Source organism: Camelus dromedarius, chromosome 13 (genome assembly GCF_036321535.1).
Source record: "Camelus dromedarius isolate mCamDro1 chromosome 13, mCamDro1.pat, whole genome shotgun sequence".
Taxonomy (NCBI): domain Eukaryota; kingdom Metazoa; phylum Chordata; class Mammalia; order Artiodactyla; family Camelidae; genus Camelus; species Camelus dromedarius.
Genome location: NC_087448.1, coordinates 21,543,524 through 21,568,405, shown reverse-complemented (window position 1 = coordinate 21,568,405; position 24,882 = coordinate 21,543,524).

Here is a 24,882-nt window from a genome sequence, read left to right as displayed (position 1 = left end):
GGTCGACTCTGCTATATAACAAAACATAATCATAAGAGTGACTATTCATATTCACTGTTTCCAAAGATCAGAACATGTTAGCAGGAAAGTTAGAATTCTACCTAATATGCATAGATTACCTGTGATGTTGTTATGATTATGACTTTATACTTATTATAAATTAGCCTTTCTGAGGCTCAGAGATTTAAGAAATTTGTGTAAATTTTAGTCATTTGTATTAGCTCTTAAGTCAAAGACCTTTGAATAAATTGATTTTCCAAATAAAATTTATCCTTATACCAACTGAGCTAACTGAACATAAAGGTGGAAACAAACTCTGCCAGTGGCTGGTACAATACTTTTGTGTTTTTTGTTTGTTTGTTTGTTTGTTTGTTAAAACATAATATGGAGAAGTAGCAGGAAATAAAGATGCTGTCACACAACCTGACAGGTAGACGCTTAATATTATCTTGGTCATGGGGATTTCATGGCATAGTAGCCGATGAATGTATACTAAATGACTGAACACATGAATAATTATCCAAAGAATATCCAAAAGATTATTTCTTGTCATCATTGGAATGGTATTTTTCTAGAGCTGCACTATAATACAATAGAACCTTGCTACTTGTGATTATTGAATGCTTGAAGTATGGCTAGTCCAAACTGAAATGTGCCATCAAGTATAAAAGACATACCCAATTTAAAAGTCTTAACATTAAAAAAATGTAATATATTCCATTAATAATTCTATATTGATTACTTCTAAAATAATATTTTGGATATTTTCAGTTAAATAAATTATAGCGATAAAACTAATTTCACTGCTTCTTTTAAATTAATTTCAGTGGCTCATTGAAAACATTAAATTACATACATGTCTCACATTATGTCTTTATTGAACTGTGCAGCTGTAAAGCAAGGTAACAAAAGATACTTTAAGATCAATGTTCACTTATCAGGAAATTGTTTCTTTTTCTATTATCTGCAGATCTCCTAAGAAGTTATTTACGACTAGATAAATATTTCATCCTTCATATTTGCTTATTCAGTTTAAATTGTTAAAACAAACAAAAATGAACAAAAATCAAAATTTAAAATTGGTAAATCTATGTATTTGACTGTTGGAATCAAAAGTGCATATGAGGCAACGCACCTGGTGTGAATCTGATTTTGCTCTTGTCCTTGTTTGTACTCTAGATGTCTCCTCTGCTTATTGAGCTCATTCCTTCTCCCCTTCCAGGTCTTATAAACTGACCCCAGTGTTCATCTTCTATTAATTCAATACAAGCTTATTGCTTGGATCAGCTCTGCTTGACCCAGGAGAAAATGAGAAATGGGAGCATTGATATGCAAAGAAGGGCAATGTGGCCAGACTAAAGGGGAAGGCTTTTGGCCAGCTCCTTCCAACACGGCTCATTTAAAATTCCCACTTGTTTAACGAAAACAAAATATTAATGAATCTGCTTAAGAGAGCTTATAAATGCTCAAGAATTAAAAAGGGTGAAGTCTGAAGGGCATGAGAATAACTTTTCAATATATTCTCTCTGATCACTCATGCTCAAGTATGTTATGTAACATCTTTTTATGAATCCTTCTATTTTAAATGGACTCAGTATGACCTTATTCATAAGGAAAGAATAAACTGATTTTGATAAAATATCTTGGAAAGTTGACTGTGCTTTTAAAAAGTAATAAAAAGTGACCAAATGACTAAGCAAATTTGAGTAACATGCAGAGATTGGAGAAAAGATTATATTACTAGACAAACTCTATTTGATTATAAAGTAAATTAACACTAAGAACTAAACTGAATGTGGGTAGCTAAGTCTAAAAAGGCTAATACTTCTATTTTTAGTATAAGAGGTGATACCACATAGATATGGAAATGGTTGTCTTAATTTTCAAAATAATTAGCTTAGTTTAGTTTCTTAATATTAATACACACCAAGAACATAATTGAAAAGGATTTTATTTGTTATCTTTACCTTTCAAGTGTACATTTTTCAAATAAATATTATTTGGGAAATGTTTGCATGTGTAAAAAAAGCAGTAAAAATGTAAATTAATAATACCTGTATATCTTATAGTGGCTGCAAAACAGCTCTATCTAAATGGTATGCAGACAGTAAACCTGAACTTGCATTAACTATGCATGGTTTCCTTGAAGACAAGATAATTTACAATACAATGTTCATGCCTCAAAAATTATACACAGTAAGCCCTTCAGAAGCTTTGTAATGTAACAGATTTATGAAGAAAGAAAAATGCATCATTCAACTAAAATTTTTGCAAAAGAACATGGTACATACTAATCACTAAAGATACAAAATATAAAAGCAGAGACATTATTTTAAAAAAAAAACAGTGCATTTGATACAAATCCATTTTAGTTCTTGAAAGGAAAACAAACTTGATACAGTATTTGTTAGTCAAATTATTAAAAAAAAAACACAAATAGTACAATCAGAATTTAGAGAAAGAATGAATCCATAAATATGAAATTAAAGTTGTAGAAGTTAGATTGACAAGAGAGAGAAGCAAGATGGCAGAGTAGGACGCTTGTAGCTCACCCTCTCCCACAAATACACCAAAACGCACATCTACGGACCTACTCAGCCAACCAGAGCACCTGCAAAACTCCGACAGAACATCGCCCTCTTCAAAAGACAAAGAGGCCAAAAATCTGGTAGGAGAAAAGGAAAAAAGAAAGAAGAAAAAGCAAAACAGTGCAGGACTGATCCCACGGGGAGGGAGCGGCAAAGGAGGACTTGCGTTTGTTCGCTGGGTCTCCCCTCTCCAATGGAGAGGCCAGTGGGACGGAAGGGGAGCTTCCAAGGCTCAGATCGGCCCCAAGCACCCCTTGACCGACAGAAGTGAGTTAAATGGGCACAAAGGGTCCCCACGACACCCAGCCTGAGACGTGAGCTGGCAGCTGGGGCCGGGACAGGCCGCCCAAGCTGGGCAGAGGACTGGGGCAGCTGCACTGAGGCAGCCCCAGGGGACTGCAGGGTGCTGTGCGCCATGACTGGGAGGGGATACAGAGCAGAACAACCTCAGTCCCCAACAAATTGCGAAAAAAGCAAAGCAACATGGCTGGTGTGCCCTGGGGGGAGGGGTGCTGTAGCCTTTGTCTCCTCAGACCCGTGCCACCATTACTGGCACATCTCATGAGAAAAGAGGTGGGGCTTAGCCACAGCTGCCATCTCCTATGCACAGCGCCCGGGCAGGGGCGGGGCCAAGACTGAATCCGCACCTGGAGGCTCCACAACCTCCTAGGCAGGACTGAGACTTGTTTACAGCCCAAGGCAGATAGGATCTTTCTTCCCTGGCACCTCAGAGAACTTATGCCACCAAGACAAACAAGGAGCTGAGGTTTGGCCCAGAGCAGCAGAGGCGAGGCCATTCAGTGGTCTTCCCTGAGCCTGCCTTTGGAGTGTCGACCCAAGGCACAGTGGGCAGCTGCACAGAGCAGCAGAGTGACTGGCGCCGGGAGAGGGCAGGCGGCCACCCTCTTCCTGGCAGGAATGCAGCACCTGACCACGGTGCTGGGAGGGGGCGCAATCTGCCCACCTGCCTCCCCTCCCCGAGTGCAGCATCTGACTGCGGCATCGGGAGGGGGAGTGACCCGCCCGCCCACTGGACAGGAGCTCAGCTCCTGACCCAGTGTTAGGAGGGAGTGCGATCTGCTAGCCGACAGCCACAGGGAGCAGCACAGACAAGGGTGCCAACAGAGGGCCTCTGGAAACAGCAAGCTGAGTACATGAAACAGGGTGAAGACACAAAGACCTCTCGATAAAATCATTAAGCGCACACCATCTCCAGGAGAACTAGATAACTGATACTCCTTAAGCCACAGTGCCAGAGAGATATGAACAATATGAAGAAGCAGAGGAACCACTCCCAATTAAAAGATCAAGAGAAATCCCCTGAAAGCACGATCAAGGAAATAGACATTGATGGCCTACTAGATCAAGATTTCAAAAAAGGAGTGATCAAAGTACTGAACGAACTAAAAGAAATAGTGTTTAGAGATATGAAATATGTCAAACATGAAATAGAAGCTTTAAAGAACCAAGTAGAGTTAGTCAACTCACTTGCTGAGATGAGAGCTGACCTAAAAGCTGTGCAAAGCAGGCTAGATAATGCAGAGGAACAAATAAGTGACCCACAAGACAGGACAACAGAAAGCACCCAAATCAGAACAGCTGAAAGAAAAACAAATAAAAAAACAATGAAAACAATATAAGGGACCTATGGGATAATATAAAGCATGCCAATCTACACATAAAAGGTGTTCCAGAAGGGGAAGAAAGAACAAAGGGGATTGAAAAGGTATTGGAAGAAATCATGACTGAAAACTTCCCAAACCTAAAGAAAGAATCAGATATCCAAGTCCAGGAGGCTCAGAGGGTCCCAAACAGGAAGAATCCAAAAAGATACACACCAAGACATATCATAATCAAGATGGCCAGAGTCAAGGATAAAGAAATGATCCTAAAAGCAAGAGAAAAACAAAGAGTGAGTTATCAATTGAACCCCCATAAGCCTCTCAGCTGATTTCTCTACACAAACACTACATGCCAGAAGGGAGTGGCAAGATATATTCAAAGTCCTGAATGAAAAAAGATGCATCTAGGATACTCTATCCAGCAAGGCTATCCTTTAGAATAGAAGGAGAGAGAAAGAACTTCACAGACAAGCAAAAACTAAAAGAGTTTAGCAACACTAAACCCACGCTAAAAGAAATATTGACAGGTCTACTCTAAATAGAAAAGAAGCAGGATGCTACAAAAATGAGAAGCTCATAACTGGAAAGGAGATAACTGCCATGAATTACAAAAAGAATAACACAAAATTGTAAAAGAAGACATCTAAATCAATAAGAATGGGAGAGGGAAGCAAGGAAAGCCACTGTGGAAAACAGTATGGAGATTCCTCAAAAGACTAGGAATAAACTTACCATATGACCCAGGAATCCCGCTCCTGGGCATAAATCCAGAAGGAACCCTATTTCAGGATAGCACCTGTACCCCAATGTTCATAGCAGCACTATTTACAATAGCCAAGACATGGAAACAGCCTAAATGTCCATCAAGAAATGACTGAATAAAGAAGCCGTGGTATATTTATATGATGGAATACTATTCAGCTACAAAAACCGACAACATAACACCATTTGCAGCAACATGGATGTTCCTGGAGAATGTCATTCAAAGTGAAGTAAGCCAGAAAGAGAAAGAAAAATACCATATGAGATCACTTATATGAGGAATCTAAAAAACAAAACAAACAAAACGTAAATACAAAACAGAAACAGACTCATAGACATAGAATATAAACTTGTGGTTGCCAAGGGGGCAGTGGGTGGGAAGGGACAGAATGGGATTTTAAAATGCAGAATAGATAAACAAGATTATACTGTATAGCACAGGGAAATATATACAAGATCTTGTGGTAGCTCATAGTGAAAAAAAAAAGTGACAATGAATATATACATTTTCATGTATGACTGAAAAATTGTGCTCTACACTAGAATTTGATACAACATTGTAAAATAACTATTACTCAATAAAAAATGTAAAAAAAATAAGTTAGATTGACAAGCTCAGTGTTAATACATGTGACTATTTCATTACTGTGGTGGATTTTTTAGAAAAATGGAATAATTTAAAATGAATTAAACAAGTAAAACATTTAAACAAAATATGAAAAAAATAGTAACTGTTCAAAAAACAAACTTTAGAAAATGGCTCACTTCATAAGCAAGTGCTTTAAAATCTTAAGGATATATGATTATTGTACAATTGCAATCTTCAATAACATGTAAAAAAGCAGTAAACTTTTCCAGTTATTTTAAAAGAAATTGTAAACTTGATGTGAAAACATAAAAAAACCCAAAATGATAGCATAGAAATAACATTATTATTAAATGATTATTATTTAATAGAATCCAGTATAATATTTAAAATATAATATACCACTTTATTCCTGTTGAGAAAATTAATTCCTGTTTAAGCCATTATTAATCAGTATTTAGTCTACAGACAAATTTTTCTGATATCCCAAATTTTCTTTCTCCTCTGAGCATGCTATGAAGATATAATATGGATAATGTGTAAGGAAGGGGATTAGGAAATTTAAAAAAGAGAAACTAATGAACTCATCTACAAAACAGAAACAGACTCACAGACATAGTAAACCATCTTATGGGAGAGGTGGGTGGGAAGGGATACATTTGGGAGTTAGAGATTTGCAAATAATAACCACTATATATAAAAATAGATGAAAAACAAGTTTCTTCTGTATAGCACAGGGAACTATACTCAATATCTTGAAACAACATTTAATGAAAAATAATGTGAAAACGTATATATGTATATATATGGATGACTGGGACATTATGCTGTACACCAGAAATTGACACACTGTAACTGACTAGACTTCAATTTAAAAAATGACAAACAGAAATTGAAAATAGGTCTCGATGCAAAAGATGTAAAATGTGAACAAACCAAATAATTTAAGACCAGATTATGTAGCTACTAGATTTGTTTCCTGTAAATATGAAAATACTTGGAAATATGAGTTCAAGTTTAATAAAAGTGTAGGAAAGAGCATGAGGCCCTAAACTATGGTTTTTAAAGGATGGAACTTTAAAAATACATCTATTGAGTGGCCAAGCTTAAGTAGAGCTATTAGGCACAAAAGCTTCAGTTGACAGAGTTGAGCACAATGAATGGTATGAGTGCTTCCAAAAATCTCACACAAATTTAGCCAATAGAAGTAAAATTATTAAAATACTATGATGATAATCCTGCTTTATTACATCTAAATTTATAAAGCACATAAAACTTCTGAGTATGATTTATGCTGCCAAAAGTTCTCATTTCTTTATGTAACGATATATTGAATTAGCAGGTATGTGGTGGTGACTTATTCCTCAGTAATACTCATGTTCTGTAGATGTAGCATTAGTTCATAACCAATTTTTACAATACAGTGATATTATGGAACATTTAGGAACAACTTTCACACAGTTAAAAATATTCTTAGCAATATATGAAAATCTTGAGGAAAAAAGCTGAAATGTCTTTATAAGCTGCAGTCCTTCTGTAACTGATGGTCTTCAAGATTATAATTTCCCTCAACGTTTATGTAAATGACATTGACAGTGCAGAAGATGAGGCTATGAAGCCATTTCTCTTCTATGTTAGAATACTGATTGGTGCTGAAGACTATACCAAATACCAGATTCTAAATTTTGATGTAACTGGTCTTTATAGAAAGAAAATGCTCCCAGATGACCTACAAATCTAAAGAAGCTGTAGCCCCCTAGCTAAAGATGCAGGAGACTGAATGACAGTGATGCCAGGCACAATTATCAATGGGAGATTTAACTGCACTATTTAAAATTAAGATTATTTGTTACTTTTGTTAGTGCTTTAGCTAAAATTTACATCAGTTTACTTTGTTTATTGAATGATTGATTGGTTTAATTTAGTTGCATAAGCTTTGTGCCATATGATCTTAATCTTATTATTTCCATAAATGTTTGTTATATTTATTATGTGATTCTTTCATAATAGGAATTTTTTAGGAATGCAAATTAAAGCATAGACACTTAGATTTTGTTCTAATCATTAAACACAGATGGTTAGGGGTACAGCAATCTTTAAACACATATATAAAAGAAACGATAAAATTGTGAGAGAAATAAAATATGTTTAATTTATTTGAAAGGAAGAGCAATTTTACAGCAAAAAGAGTCAGCTGATGGTCAAGAGAGAGATGTACTAGTTTTCTTCAAATAAGAAGCCTTGTCAAATGGAGGCAGTAGTCTCCATTGTCTACATTTGCCTTATTAAGACCTATGCTTAATCCCAGTGTGGGTAAATTTGGGGCTCAACATAATGAAGGAATTTTCTGACAGGTCAGTCAGGATTACTAACTACGTTTCTTCACAAATTTATATTTCATTCAATTATTTCAATTATATTAGGGCAGACAGTTTGTGAGGATATTTGGAGGGCACTCAAACAACCAAGAGCAGCGGGATTGGGGCACATTCAGTTCACCTGCTTTTCAATGATTAAACAAAAATATTTCCTGCCTATAATAGAATTATATTTTAAATTATAGATAACACCATTATTTATAGACTCAGTCAGAAAAGGCTATAAAGAGAAAATTGTGTTTACTTAAAATCATAGGATCCATCAACTCTATATTAAATAAATGTGTTTATTAAAAAATGGTGTGTTCTGAGAGAAAAGTAGGCATTTGTGTGTGTATTTATGTATATTTAGACAAAGATGCTGATTGGCAATTTCAGTAACAGGCAGAAATTTTATCTCTGTGTCATACACATATTATGGAAACATTTCTAATGCCTAAAAAATAGGCAAAAGCTATTTAATTTTACATTAGTCATGCCAACAGTAATGCACAAAAAATAACTTATTTACTATATTGTTTTCTCAAATGTCTAATCATTTGATCAATAATTTTTTCACTACTATGGAATTTATTTTTGTTACAAAATTAAAGGAACACTTTTTATTTTTGTTTGAAAACATAAACATTATTCATCTGAACACATTTTAGATATTAAATTAGAACAAATATAAAATTATGAAGCTCTTCTAAAACTAGGACAGGGAATTGATGTTATAAACAGACTCAAAATTATTTTCAATATTTAATTTCTCAAGTCGTAGTAGTGAGTTATGTATGATTTTTCATCTACAAATCATTGTGATTCTTGGAAATCAAATCAAAGTAAAATAGTTTTATAATGCTGTTTGTCTTACATTAATAAAAATTTCAAATACTGTTTATTTGTGTAATATCTTTCCTAATTTCTCACAGTATCTAATATCATCCCTGTTTTTTTATATTTTACTAACAGAAACATGACAACCAGAATGCAGTATTTATCAAAGCTTAGTATAATAATGACCACATTCTCCGAGGCATGTATCTATTCGATTAGTTCTCATAACATTATCACTTAAGCACTGGATTTATACTAACAATTTGTTTTACAATTTAATCTTAGAAATTCCTGAAGGCAAGGACCTTCATTTTTGTAAATTGTTAAAGGCTTTAGGGTTTGTGTGTGTGCGTGTGTGTGTATCTCAAGGATACAGTTCACATTACATCAAGTAAAGGAGTGTTTGGAAAAAAATCTGAGAATTAAAACTATCTATGTCAGGACCACAGAAATATCTCACTAAGGAATGAATTATAATCATGTTTTAGTGGAATAGAAAATATAAATTAATATATTTAAATTTAATAAACTTTTTCTTTGCAAACACTTTTCATCTACATAAAAACTATCAATGTCTTACAAAGAGTTTCCTATGCCCCATATCCATTTCCCTTTAATTAACTTCTTACGGTTACCTTCTCTCAGAGGGTAATCATACATATGCAGCCTTTTCATATTGGCTTCTTTCACTTGGTAATATGGTTTTAAGGTTCTGCCATGACCTTTTGTGGTTTGATAGCTCAGTTCATTTCAGTGCTAAATAATATTCCATAATCTGGATGTGCCACTGTTTATTTATCCATGCCACTGAAGGACATCTTGCTTGCTTCCAAGTTTAGGCAATTATGACTAAAGCCATTATAAACATCTGTGTGAAGTTTTTGTGTGGACAGAGTTTTTAACACTATTGGATAAATACCAAGAATCATGACTGCTGAATCATATGATAAGAATATGTTTAGTTTTATAAGAAACCATCAAACGATCTTTGAAAGGGGATGTAGCATTTTGCATTCCCATGAGCAATGAGTTAGAATCCCTTTTGCATCAATCTTCCTCAGCGTTTGGTGTTGTCAGTGTTCTGGATTTTAGCCATTCTAATAAGTGTGCAGTGGTATCTCTTTATTATTTTAACTTGCATTTTTCTGATTTTATTGATCCTGTTTTGTATTGGTTGATTTTGGCTGAGCAGTATATTGAGCTAATGCTTATGATTCCACTGACGTGCTGTAACTACTCTTGCATTCATTCAGAAATTAACTAAATCGTATTCAGTGGCCATTTGTTGAGCATTTTTTAATGTTCTAGACACTTCCTCTAGTACTAGGGTTATGGTAATGAACTATAGAAATATAGAGACATGTTCACTGCCCTTCTGGAACTTACATTTTCATGCTGGAGACAAGACACCAAACAAAAATAATGATGAAGTGGTGTGATAGCATTTTCGTCAATACCTAATGAAGAACTTAAGAAATATAACAAGAGGAGCTTACCTAGTCAAAAAGGTCAACAAAAACTTACACTCCAAACCTAGTATGCTGCCTTTAGGTTATTTATACCAAAATGAAACCACTGGCTTATTGAAATAATTTTCTTCTATAATTATGCACATTTACCTTCCTCCCAGGTTGTTTTAGTAACAACAAAACAATGTTCATGGTTTGGGGAGCATTCTTGAGCCAAGGGGCCCCATGACCCAAACCAGCTAGAATCAAATAAGTCAAGAAATGGTCCTGAAGAGGGGGATACCTCTTTAAGTCAGTTGGCATTTTTATGTATTTCATGTAACTGTGTTGCCACTTCTCCCGAAATGTTTATCCAGTGAGCCTGGGCAGAAAGAACTACAAGATCACCAGCATCACAGCAAATCCAATAGTTTTATAGCTTTACATACATGGGCTCATTCAATCTTCAGCTCCTTTTTCATTCCTAAGTAAAAATATTACTGTCTTATTACATTATATAGACTTACGTGTATAGAAATAAAATTTAAATACAAAAAAGGATTAGGGATTATGGTCAGGACCAAATGTGAGTACTATAAATATATTTTTAAGTCTGAATTCAAGTTAAAATTGCATCTATTCAGGAATAAGAAATACTCAGAATAAAACATAGCCATTCTTTTTGCAGTTTCCTATGTTTTAATGGAATGAAGATGGAGAATGAGAATTGCTAAATTGAGACCTACTGATTGGTAAGATATTGCATCACAAACCTTAGGGTTATTTTGCATAACTCCTTGATTTTGACAATGTAATTCTTAAATTTTCTTAAAATATTCTATTTCCCTTACTTTGCATTCTAATCTACATACTCTAAATGTGATCGAAGCAATGATTTTCATTTTGCTTGCTAGGCAAATTAAATGGTGAAAACAATAGAATTATTTCTTAACAAAATCTTAGAAAGTACTGTTTTCTTTGTTTTTTAAATTCATTGTTTTAAATTTTTATTGTAATGGTAAGTGTGCATTTGCTTATCTAAAAACAAAAGCAAATTGTCTAATATAAATGGCTAACAATTTCAAAATAGGAACAAAATAATTGAACCTTCTCCAGGTTTATTTGAATGTGCGTTTTGTAGTCTGGAATCAGAGTTAAGAATGAGTGCTTACTTTCTCTTGCGTGCTTGAATCCATGCATCCGCTCCACATATCTTTATGGAAGGCCTAGTCTTTACCAAGAAAAATAGTATTATAAACAGTGCCCAACTCAAACATGGATTTTGTTTCCAAAGATTTCTTGCAGATGTGCACTAACAAAAAACACCTATTTAAAATTCAAAATACCTCCTAAATTGATATAAATAATGGGCTTTGCAAAGGTACCTCATTAAAAAACAAACAAACAAAAAAGCAGTTAACTGCTTATAAGGTTGTACTCTATAACAAAATCAGGTTTAGCATGGCACACTTAGTGTTCCTGATCTCTGAAGTGCAGACTCTGTATTCTCACCAAATTAGCATTCTTTGTTTTTTGAGCTATCTATCTTATTCTCTAGCCTACCAGGACAAGAGAAGGAAAGCATTTGCTAGGGTGGCAAAAAATGGGAAAGCAGAGGATGCAGTTGAGCGCTGCCTGGGTAACAATTAAGCTAGGGACTGATAAAAGCTGGAGAGTTTTTTAATCTAGTGCTGAAGTTGTAGCTTTACATGTGGCTTCTCCTCCTCCCATACTTCTCTTCATTGGGTGCCTTCTTTTTACAGGTGCCTTCTTTTTCATCATTTCTATTTGTCTGTCAAACTTCAGATTTCTTTTTCTCTTAGAATAGTTTCCAAGAGACTCACTTAAAACATGGTGTTTTTAAAATAAATACATAGTAAAGACAAGTAAAAACAAGAATAAAAATAAGCATTGATATTTGAATACCAGACAAAATACAACATAATACAGTGGGCATAAATATACAAAGGTTTATGTTCTTGCATGCTAAAGGCACACATATGAATACATATGGGCCACATAATACTGCAATAAACTTACCAGAGCAGAAAGAGGGGACAAAAGAGACAGAAGCACAAAAATGTAAGAAGAGATTAACACATGACTCTCAGTAAAAGGCAAGTAAAATGGGCCAAAATAGTAAGAAAATAGAAAAGACTATAAAATGCAATCAGTTGTTAGACCATATGGAAACAGGTAAAACTTTACCAACCGGTAACAGAGAATACACCTTATTCTACAGTAAAATTAGGTTTTAAAATTTTGGTATGGAAAATGCAAAATGATTTAACTTTTATAAATATGAATTTGACCACACCTATCAAAACTATATGCTTTACCTTTCAATGCAGTCATCTCCAACAATTGGAAGATGCATCTGCACAAGGCACAAGGCTATTTATTGCAACATTATTTGTAAAAGAGTGCAAAAAAAGAGCATAGTATGCTGCATTTTATTTTGAAAGAAAAGTGAAATAAGAAAACATTCATTTGTCTTCACATTTTTGTGAAGAGAAATACAGAATAAATAAATTAGAAACTCATTAAATTGGTTACCTCCAGGTTAAGTGGAAAGAGAGTTGGAAAAATTGAGGGTAAGGTACATCCCTAAAAGTACTTTTTTAAAAAAAAATATAATTGTAAATTTTGGAATCATGTTAATGTCTTAATACTCAAAAAAATAATATAAAATAAAATACAAAACAAAATCCTAGCATGCATAGATACTATATTTAAAAATGGTTTTGCTCTAGTATGTACTCTCCAAGTAAAATTTATCTCTACAATAGGCTGATTTTCACTCCAGGGTTTCATATTTCTTGTTGTATGGTTCTTCATCTTGTAAGTTGTCTAAATCCTGAGGTACTAGCTATTTTTGTAATATGCAGGGTCTATGATGGCTCAATTTAATAGAAATCTGGAAATATTTGACTCATCAGGACCATTATTAAACAGACTAACTATTCTGATCATGCTGACTAAAAGTAACATTTGGCATATTTCATTGAAACTCCTTTCAAGTACACCAATATGGCAGAGGATGACAGTAGGTTTCACAGCTCTATTAACAGTATTCTGTAAAATAGGTTGCCTATCACTTTTTAAGCAATGATTCCTTTAAAACTTTAAAGTTTGACTTCTGATTCTAAAAATATGCACAAACTTTTGTTATTATATTTTATTTCCCACTTGCCTATCTGCATAAATGTGTGCTATTCTCATTTTTTCCACTGCGAGGATAATGGGTGCATAAATCCTTTTCTATTTGCAAATCTCAAGTCAGTGTTAAAAATGATAAACAATATTTCTGTTTTTGAAAATGGCCTTGTTGAGGCTGAGGAAGAACCAGAGGTAATTAAATACATTTTTTTGGTCACTGCTTTTTTTAAGGCTTTATTTGTCCTTCTCTGTGTTTAACATGGGGATAAAAATGAGATGAACCAATATTAATAAAACCCTTAAGTAAGTAATAGAGGTGAAAAGTTCAACAAGCAATAGAAAACTGAATATTGAGGAAAAGGGAATATATGACAATGAATAGTTATCCATATATTAGCTCGGATGGATAGAGTACATCATTAATAATACTGAGAGTCTGGGTTCAGTTTTCTTATGAGTTTTACTTTATGTAATAGCAAGAAGCTCTGTTCCATCATTTTAGATCTTTCAAATATGTATCATTTTTTTTCTTTTAATCAAGTAGGTATGTGATTGTTTGAGGGCCAATTGGCATATATTTGAACACCTATCAAACTCAACATTCTGTTCTCAGTGGCTGGATAAAACAGGGGAATGAATGATGATATGAAATATGATTTTTCAGCCTGGACAACTTAGAAGATAGCATGAGTAAAACAGAAAGCTGCTAGAGCAAAGGAGACTGTTTAAGCCCCGTAATACAGGCAGTGGTTCAGCAGAGTTTATTTTCAGCTCAGCTACAATCTGGAAGTGATTCTGCCAAGAGGAGACCTTGATTTGTATATACCTATCCATTACCTAATAATTTGTGTAAACTGTCTCTGAAAAAAACTTGCTACTGAACAAAAATTATTACATATAGATTTCATTATTTTTATCTTCGTATATTTTCATAATTATACACAAGTTGCAAAATAGAACAAAGAACTCCTGTATACATACTAATATTTTGCTCATTTGCTTATCTAGATCGCCCTCCCCAAACACAGACACATTTTTTGTTCTTAATCATGTAATAGAAATGTGCAGGTATTATATCTCATAATCTATAAATAAATACTTCAGTATATTTTATGCTAATATTTAATGCACTAACAGGCTTAGTCTAGAATCAGTTTGAGAATGGACCACACAAGAGTGTTCCTGTTACTGAGTCCAAATTTGTTCTGCTTGCTGCACAACAGGCCAATAAATCAGGAGACGAGGTGTTGGGGCAAGGAATAATGGCTTTAATTGAAAAGCTGGCAGACCAAGAAGATGGCAAACAATGTCCTGGAGAACCATCTTCCCCAAGTCGGAATTCAGGCTTTTTTTATACTAAAAAGGGGAGGGGTGTGGTTGGTTGTTGCAAACTTCTTGGTGTCAGAATCTTTGTTCTTACAGCTTTCCACATAGGTCAGGTCATGATGTTCCTGTAAATCTCCAATAAGACATTTTATTCTCTGTTCTGCAACTTACTATTTCTCCATGAATGGGAAAGTGTTATATACTCTTAAGGTCAGAGCCCTGAGAATTGGCTGTGTGTATATTTCAGGCTATAGGCAATGCTCTTTTACAAAAGGTGCAGAACCAACATGACTAAGCTCAGGAAACAGAGCACAGGGTTAGAGCGAAAGGAACAGATCTAATATGGAGTCAGATTTGTTCTTCACAATTACATTACTACCAGGAGGCATGTTTCATGGTCACCACAGTAACAGTCAACCACAATAATATAACACTTTTCACAGAAGGCTGGTCACTTTGAAAGATGACAGTGATACATAGTAACAATTCTTTCAAGATATTTTTGGTGTGTAGCAAAATTTAATAGTTCTGTAAACTAAAAATAGCCCTGAGAACTTCACAAAAGTGTAGATAACTCCCAATTCTGACTCCATTTTAGTATTACTAAAACTGAGACCTCCTGTGGTGCACTCATTTTTTTGTTGTTGTTTTTTTGACTCAACATTATGTTTTCAGGTTTGATGAAGCAGCTAACTAACCCTGTATAATTTCTAGTAGTCCAGATGCTCAGACAGGCAGCTGTATTATTCAAGCAGAGTTCATTTAATTATTCATATGGCCATGGACTCATGGATTCCTTTTTTATTTAGTGAGTTATAATCCATTCTCGTTATTTGCTTTAATGCTCAAAATGCCCCATATTTGCCCATGGAAATTCTTTAAGCTGGCTTTTATAACTCTAGTGATGCCCAATCATTCTATGAGTTCTTATTTTCTAGTACAAAACATATTCTAGTCTCACCTTATGTTTTCCCTCCCCTAGTATGGAAACCTGTCATGTCTTCAAGGAATCTTGGTTTCTGGACAACTGTGGAGAATTATTTTTGGAAACAATGATTTAGACCTTAATGTACATGTGGGCATGCGCGTGCACACACACACACACAGACACACACACACACACACACACAGCTTTCTACCTATCTCTGTATCTCTGTATCTCTCTCTCTCTTTCTACCTATGTACCTGTCTATCTGTTACCAGGAGGAGGGGTAAAAAAGATACCTCAGTTCTTTGTCACCTAAAAAAAAAAAAAGAGAATTTTTAATGAGAAACAGAAAGCATGATATAAACAGATTTTATTAGTAAAGTATAAAGTTAGTAAAAATACAGTAGACCCCCAAGAGCTGGGGGCGGGCCAACCTGATAGGAAAAATGGGGCTGTCCTTTGTTTTTCCTGTTTTTATATCCTGGCTTAGGAGGCATTTTTGTGATTGATTGATGGCTCACATTGTTTGAGTGCTCAGGCTGATTGACAGCACGTTCCCTGTGCTTAGGCACTTCCATCTCTTTTATGCATGTTCTTAACCCATAATGCACACAGAGAAACCTATGGGGGGGGGGCTCAAACTGCAATGTTAATTACATTATAATGAGCACTGGGTCAAGTTAAGCCAGTCCTTCTCTCTGCTGTGCAGCCACAGCGTTTGATTCTAGCCAGCTTCTTTGTTGGCCCTCAGTTAGAGAAAGTAAAAGTTTTTGGAGCCTCTTATCGTGAGTGCAGGAGTACTGTTATTTTCTGGGTTGCTCCCTCCCTCTTCCTCTCCCCTTGCCTGGTACTCATTTCTATCTAACTGCCTAACATTAACTGTCTGTTTGTGTGTATGTCTGTGTCTGTCTGTCTGTCTATCTATCTCTATCACCCATCAAAACCACTGATTTCTCGAATTCCATGTTTGTAACTATCTCCCTTTTCAGACAAGGAGTAACCAGTCTCCTGTTCTTCTCAATGTGTTTACTTGTTTGATCTGTTTCACAGTATGTAAGCAAGCACTAGCACTGCATGTGGACACCCTGCTCGATGTGTTTGGGTTCTGACAACTCTCGCTGGGATTCTGCCTCTCCACCACCACCATCTAAACACCTCGCCCTACTTGAACTCTGACACCTCACAAGTCACTTCTTCCACCATGAAAATTCTCTCCTTATCAGCCCCAGCTTAGAAGAATGCATGGAAGCCGCCCTCCTCAAACTGGACACTAACACCCCACTAGTGACCTTGTATGTGGGGTCACCAAGTCAGCAATAGTCCCACCCCAGTTTACACCGCTGCACCGATTCACTTACCTCCTCCCTCACACTTCACACCCCGGTCACTGTCACTCATCCCTGCGTGGGTGCCCTGCTAACTCCACTAGATGCTGATACCCGTTCTGCTTAAATAATTATTAAAGCATGTGCTTTAGTTTCAAAATTACATTTCCTCCAAAATTTAAAATTGATTGATGACTCAGACATCCTTCACAATTAAAATACTTCAGATTTCATTAAACACTTTTAATTTTTAAACACTTAAAAACAAAGCTACTATTAAAAAACTGATCAGTACTCTGAAGCTGCATTAGTTACAAATATTCTAATACAAAAAGGCATATTTTTTAAAATAGTTACAAAGAATTAGAATTATTACAATGTAACTGATCAAGACCCTGTGGGGGTGTTCCAGGGTCAGACCCATCTCTGATATTCTCTACTGCAGCTCCTCTCTGAAGCACCCAGATAATAGTATCTCTTATATATCTCCTGAGTTTTTCAGATGCTAAAAACCACCACTAAAGGGAAGAAATTAATTATTTGGTGATAGAGAGCCTGTGGCCCCCAGACGTTCTGGCGCCTGGGAATTGATAGTGTTGACCACCCTGTTACCTTAGCATCAATCAAAGAATTGTGCACAGCTGATCAGGTACCCTGCACCCTCCTGGCCTTTAAATATGCTTTACTGAAACTCTTCAGGGAGTTTGGGGTTTTCTAGGGCATGAGCCACCCTATCCTCCTTGCTCAACCCTGCAATAAGCCTTTCTCTGCTCCAAACATCAACCTTTAAGTTTGGGCTTAGGCTACAGCGGGAGCAGTAACAATTTTCGCGAGACAGCGCAGGAACCTGTGCGCATGGCAGGTCAACCCCAGTCAGGGGCAGCCCCTTCCCTGGGTCCAGCAGCTGCTGGAACTCACTTCACTCCAGGGAACTGGGAAGGACTCTCCCCAGCAGGCTGCCCCACAGCATGAGGCTGTTTGGAGCTGAGATACTTCGGAGCTGCTATCTGCATTCAGTGTCACCTGAGGGTAAGTTGCTCCTTTTTGCGCAGGCTGGCAATTCTCTCCACTCCATCTGGGATCATTCCCACTGAGAAGGGAGCCACTTTGGATCCGTTCCCTTTTGGGGGCTGGGCCCATCTTTTTGGAGGCTTCAGTCTGGGAGTGGAAGTGGACACCTCCTCTGACTGTCTGTGTGACCATAGCATATTTATTGTTTTTGTTTTTGTGTATATGGTTGTGGGTTGAACCACTCTGGCTTGTGCAGGATGGGGGAATTCTACCCATTCCATCTGGGCTCATTCCCTTGCAGGGAGTGAGACATTTGGGGCTTGTTGTGAGATATGCTAGGTCCTTTTTCTTTTGAGAGCTGAGCCAGTCTGTTTGGAGGCTTCTATTTGGGAGTGAAAGTGGAATTTTGGGACCACACCTTGTCTGATGTTTTGCTTGTGGGACCATGCTTGTTTGTATGTGTATGCCAGAACTTGCATTGGTGGATTGAGGCCCTTTTGAGTAATGGAGCTTCTGTGTGACGACACCAAGGTAGCCTTCTCTATTGCATTGGCCTCACCTGTGGTGGAGCTTTGGTTGTGATACTCCCTTTCTATCCTTGGTCTTTCATTCAGCTTCATCTCCGATGGGGTTTTGGTTGGAGTTCTCCCCTTTAGGACTGACGAGGCATTGGTTAGGAATCTCCCTTTTGGGGTTAGGGAACTGTGACCCTGAAAGACTGTTCTGAATTGCCGTTTGCTAGATATTTGGTAACATCGGCCTTGAATAAATAAATATGGATGATCAGAGCTCTATTCCGTCTTATCTGTAGTCCTCCTAAAGTATATTTTGCAAAACTGGGAGCTCTTCAGCTATGCTGCCATAAATGAAAGAAAATGAAATTTTTACTATAACACTGTGTGTGACCTCACTGTGTGATCACTGTGTAACACTGTGTGATCCTTGAGATCAGAACAATGGCCCTAATGGCTCTGCTGTTATGTCAAAGTGGGTCTTTTGTAATTTGACTTTTATCTTGGGGATGAGCGTGTGTGAGTGTCTTGGTACCTGGATCCAAATCCTATTCTCTCGTCCTAGTTTTGCTGAAAGTGAGGCATCTGAATGTGAGTGGATGACATATATTATTATCTATTACTGTTATTTCTTTAAATTGAAGTGGATATTTGGGAACTGGGGAAAAAAAATCCCTGAAAATAGCCAAGCTGATTAAGTTTTGTATAAATTGTTAGAGGAAGGATGTGTATTTCCCTTTCTGTGCCTTTGAGATGTAAATGATCTACCTGGGCTCTCAAGGAAAAAGTTGTTGTTGTTTTAATTCAGGCAGAAAAAACTGAGATCTCTGGTTCTGTCTGCCTTTAGATAAAAATTAACATGTAAAATAGCTCTATTTAAGTGACTTAAAAGTAAGCAGTTACAAATTAAATACTTCTAAGTATACAAGAAGCTAGACAACAATTTTAGCCTCATGTGACCTAGGAAATATTCAATATTAAATTAATATCTGATATTAAAGTTGGCATAAGCTTGTTGGTATAATCAACACAGATGTATCTTTTATTATACCTAGGTTTACTGAAGGTCAGTAGGTTAATGTTTCTGTTGCAGAGTTTGTCAGAAAGAAAAAAAAATTCAATTTGGTATGACAAAATTTTTATAAATAAACTAAATACAAATAACATAAGAGGTTTTGGGTGAACTCAGAAATCGTTCTGTTTTAGGAATGTCTATTTAAAAATAATCTCTCCAGATACTTGGTAACTTGAAATTTTAGAGCTGTGCTAACTTAAGTTAAATGATGGATATTTGTTGAATAGCTAGATCATTCCCTAATGAAATAAGATACAGGAACATTATTTACTGAACACTGGTTTCCCTTTAAAGAGAAACTAAAGGTGTCAGGACTATTATTAAATATGTTTGGTGCCACACTGAGATATTTTCTATAAAAAGCACATGTTTTTAGAAATTATTATTGGTATTTGTGTTTGCCAATCTACAAATGCTAATGTAAAAGTTCACATTTTCTTACTTCTTTGTTTTCACTAGAAATTAGTTTTTAAGAGTAAAGGATTCTAATTTATATGTCATTAAAGCTACTAAAATAATAAGGAAAACATTTCAGTATACAGTAGGAAAGTAAGTTATATGTTTTGAGTTTAAAAAAAAAAGTTTTTGTCCAAGATGATTGTTTCTAGATGAAAAAATAAGGAAAAAATTAATATGGATACAGAAAGTTGCAGAAAGTTTGTAGAAAGGGAGCCCTATAAAAAGAAGTTTTGTGCAAGGTCGAGCTGAGATTAAATTAAATTTAAGTGAGTAAATGGATTTTGTTATTAAAAGAAGACTGGTGCAGGACTAGATTTGCTTCCTCTATGTTTAAGACATCAAGTTTACTTGCTTCTGATAACAGATTGTGTAAACTTTTTAATGTTGTTGACAAACATCCTATCAAATCCTAGTCAAAGTTCTCTTGACTTCAGCTAACTTTGGGATGCTTCAGAGGACCCTGAGACATCTCACAGGAAAATATTAAACTAACTAGGATCGTTTGGTGTGTTAAATTACACGGCATTGTCAAATAAGTAATAAGCCTCCTCAGACTATACAGTATGAACACATGTTGTTAATATAGACATTCTGGAAATTTAAGGTTTCTGAAATTTAGATGTGTTCTGGTATAATGCTATCAGTCATAATTCTAGTTGTTCTAGATGTAATTCTAGTTCTAGTCTAGTTATCTTAAAATGTTACATGCCACAGCAACATAATTAAGCTTTTCCTGTTCTCCTCACACTGTGGAGTATCAAAGAAAAGGGGGGCGTTGTAACTGAGCAGGACTCTGGGGCCTTCCAGAGTCAGACCCCTCCCTGATACCCTCTGTTGCAGCTCCTCTCTGAAGCACCCAGATAATAGTATCTCTTATATATTTCCTGAGTTTTTCAGACGCTAAAAACCACCACTAAAGGGAAGACATTAACTATTTGATGATTTAGAGCCCATGGCCCCCAGACCTTCTGGTGCCTGGTGGTTGATAGTGTTGACCACCCTGTTACCTCAGCGTCAATCAAAGAATTGTGCACAGCTGATCAGGTACCCTGCACCCTCCCCTCACCTCGCCTGGCCTTTAAATATGCTTTACTGAAACTCTTCAGGGAGTTTGGGGTTTTCTGGGGCATGAGCCATCCCACCCTTCATGCCTGACCCTTTAATAAGCCTTTCTCTGCTCCAAACATTGACCTTCCTTTGTTTGGCCCCAGGGTGTGAACCCAGGAATTTGCCTTCCACAGTAACAATCTTTTGTTTCTGATATAGATATAGATATAGATATAGATATAGATATAGATATAGATGATATAGATATAGATATAGATTTAGATATAGATTTAGATATAGATATAGATATATATACCGTCATTGAAATTCTGGCATGGTCTTGTATTTATTTTCTCACATCTTATCTTTTTTTTTTTTAGTAGCTAATAAGTACCAGTAATCTTAATGGGAAATTTGACCTGTCTGCTCCGTGGGCACTATTATCCCCAGCATTTCATCTGGGAAACTATACTGAATTTTGCATCATTATTATACAGTTTTAAAGCGTCTACATATGTTATTAAAAAGGACATATGCACACACACAGACACATACCCACACTTTTTTAACTTAGAAGATTTGTATCACTCTCTATGCACATTCCTGGGACATAATTTGTTTTGTTTTGTTTTCAGTTACTATTATATTCCTAGGATTCATCTAATTTATTGTGTTTACCCTAATTCAATCACTTACAGCCATGTAACAGTCTGTCATATTCGTGTGACCATTTTCCCACCAATGAAATAGACTTTCTTTTCTGAAATTTGTTATGAAAAATACTGCTTTAAACATTCTTGGAAATTTATCTTAGAGTACATATGACCAAGTTTCCCCTTGGTATATACTGGCAAATTGACTTTCTGGGTTGTAGGTCATGTAATATTTGGAACCTTCAGAAACAGAACACACTTAAAATCCTACCAGTAATGTAACATCTGGAGTCAAGTTCTAACACTTAATTCTGTCATATTTTGTTACTTATATTAATTAATGGATGTACAATATTGTGTTTCATTTTATTCATAACTTAAAGTGCATAATTCTTAGTTTCCCTAACCCCAGTTATGATTTTACCATAAAACAGAAAGAGGTTACTAAAATCAGCTGAGGCTTTTAATGAACCACAGTTTAGGACCAGAGACTAAAATTTCATGTGAATCTTTCTTTGTAATTTTTATATTCATCATCTAGGTGGACAAGACCATTTCTTATATATACTTCAATTCTGGAATCTTAATTGCTTTTTCCAATGATGTCTGTGTTGAGTGTTGTATCCTTCTATTATGTACTGTTGTTATTTTAAAATTTCAACTCTGCCTTCTGAGTCTTCTTATCTTGTAGTATATACAAGCCTAGTATAACTCTGCTTATTCCAAGTGTGGTTGGATATGGTATGATTTAACCTAAACATTTTGTTTTCAGTTTTTATTTCTCAAATTATTTTAATCATTAATCAACATTATTGTTATCCTGCCATGATTAGTAAGTCTACACGTTATCTTTATCCATTTAAAAATTCTTGGCTTATTGTAGTGGAATTTTTGCATAACCAGGTATTTTACAAGTCTATCCAATTTAACACCATATAGACTCATTCTGAAATAGGCATATACATCAGTAGAAGAGAATATAAGGTCCAGAAATAAATTCATTATTATTGTGACATGGTCACGAAAGATTTTTGACACAATATGTACTGACAGTGTATATGTAATACTGATTTTTACTCTATTCTTAGTTTTATTACTTTATAATAGATTATGTTTATAAATGATTATGTCTCATACTAATTTGGGCATTAAACTTATGTAAATTAATTAAAATGTAACTTCAACGTATAACTTATGATTGACTGCAACACTCAGGCTTAATTTAAATCTCCTATATCAAACAGCGGTTTGACTTTAATCTTATGACATGGAAACTTGTTCAAGATAACAATAAACATTTAATTCAATAGTATTAATAGATAACGAGTTTAAAACAGAGCCTTTTTAAGGACACCATTCTTCAAAATATTCAGTAGTCATAGACAGTATGTCACAGGGTTTGTGCTGTGTCCAAGGGTTTGTTTTTGTGAGATTCGAAATTTGGCTCATCCTGGGATTTTGTTATTCTAGCATGTGATACAACATATCAAAATATAGTTACTCTTCCTCCGCTTCTCTTTACTTTCCTGAACATGCCAATCACAAACCAGTATGTGAGACTGAGCACAGCAGGTACTTATGTGTATGTGGTGTGTTGATAAGGAGTCAAGGTGCTCTACAATCTGGAGTCAGAGGCTAAGTAAGTAGAGTGAGGATGGTGTTCAAATGAGGATGGTGTTCAAATGAAAAAGACAGCCCAGCAAAGGCTATTGGTACCAGAGAAGGGTTAGCCAAGAAATCAATCCTGAGCAGGGTCACGATGGCAGAGGTGGCAGCAGCTGCCCAGCCCAGAGTATTGGATTTAGAACAGGTGAGAAGGGTATCCACTTGAGGAGGCTGCAGCCTGGCTTAGGCTGTAATACCTAAGAGGAAGGAGGAAGATATCCATGGAGGGCTAATAACTCAGGGAAGGGGGTCACTGCATAAATGTAGGTAATGAGAACATCAAAGTAGGGGGGACAGTCCACTATTGGGTTGTAAAGCCCAAAAACTATGAGAAAGGCATGCTAGAAGGGAATGGGTAGAAATGGAGAAAACTAAAATGAACCCTATGTTGTCAGATTTAGAGATACCACTGTAAACTCAGAGATTTCAAGATATCAAGATGTATACAGAAATAAATGTGAATATATACGTATACGTGTGTGTTGTGTGCATATGTCTGTTTCCCTGGCTCTGCCTACTGCGGTGTTCCTATGAGCAGTGATATACCAATAGCAATGAGCATACCTAGTACCAAAATCTTCTTTTCTATAGTCCAGTCTCCATTAAAATAATCCCAAATTCCTTGGAGAAATGACTAATTTAGAGTGGGGCAAGCAAAGTACAAAAAGAAGCACTTGATTCTAAAAGTTCTGAAATTCAGTCCTGTGAATGCTGGAATTTCTTGATTATATACCAACCCCTGTGAATAACTCTCCTTGGCTCTTAGATGCACCTTCTTAGTTCTTACCTGGTTCTTGCTGTTAATGAAAATTCCAAGAAAAATTCCATGAAGCATTCTCCTTTCTAACTTGTTTAATTGAAAATAAAACAGTAGCTCCCTCCTTCTTTCCCCCATTATACTTTGTATATGCCTATAATAATATAGGCATATAGCAACAGTCATATTTTTATAAGAGGTATGGTTTCAGTTCCTTCGTAAAACTCAGTTGGCTATAGATAGGCCACATGCTAATTGGAAAAGGAATGAAATAGACGTTTTTGCTCTTTACGCTTAACTCACTTCCTAGAAGCTGTTTGTGATCTTTTACAACTAATGCTGGGAGAGGGAGGAGATTAATGGGGGCTAGAAAAGTTTTCATTGACTAATGTAAAAATATTGATCATAATGTAATAGAGGTCCATTTCTTGAACCTAAGAGATACTTCAAACACATTATTTCTCTCATGGGGCCTTGGCTTCTGTTCTCAGGAAATATACCCCACAGCCTGCTTTACAGTGTAGAGGTTTAATTATCCTAGTAGGGCATCCTTGTGGATAAAATTCCTTTTAATAACAATGTCAAGTTGACATTTCTACCCTGGTTCCATGTTCATCTTTGGTATTAGAACCTCTTTAATTAATTTCCCAGATGAAACTTTTTTTTTTTTACCTATTGTAGACTGCTTTGCCTTTCTCCTCGGTTCAGTGAAGCCCTGTCTACAGCCTGGGACATGAGACAAAGGCCAGCAAGATTCCCTGG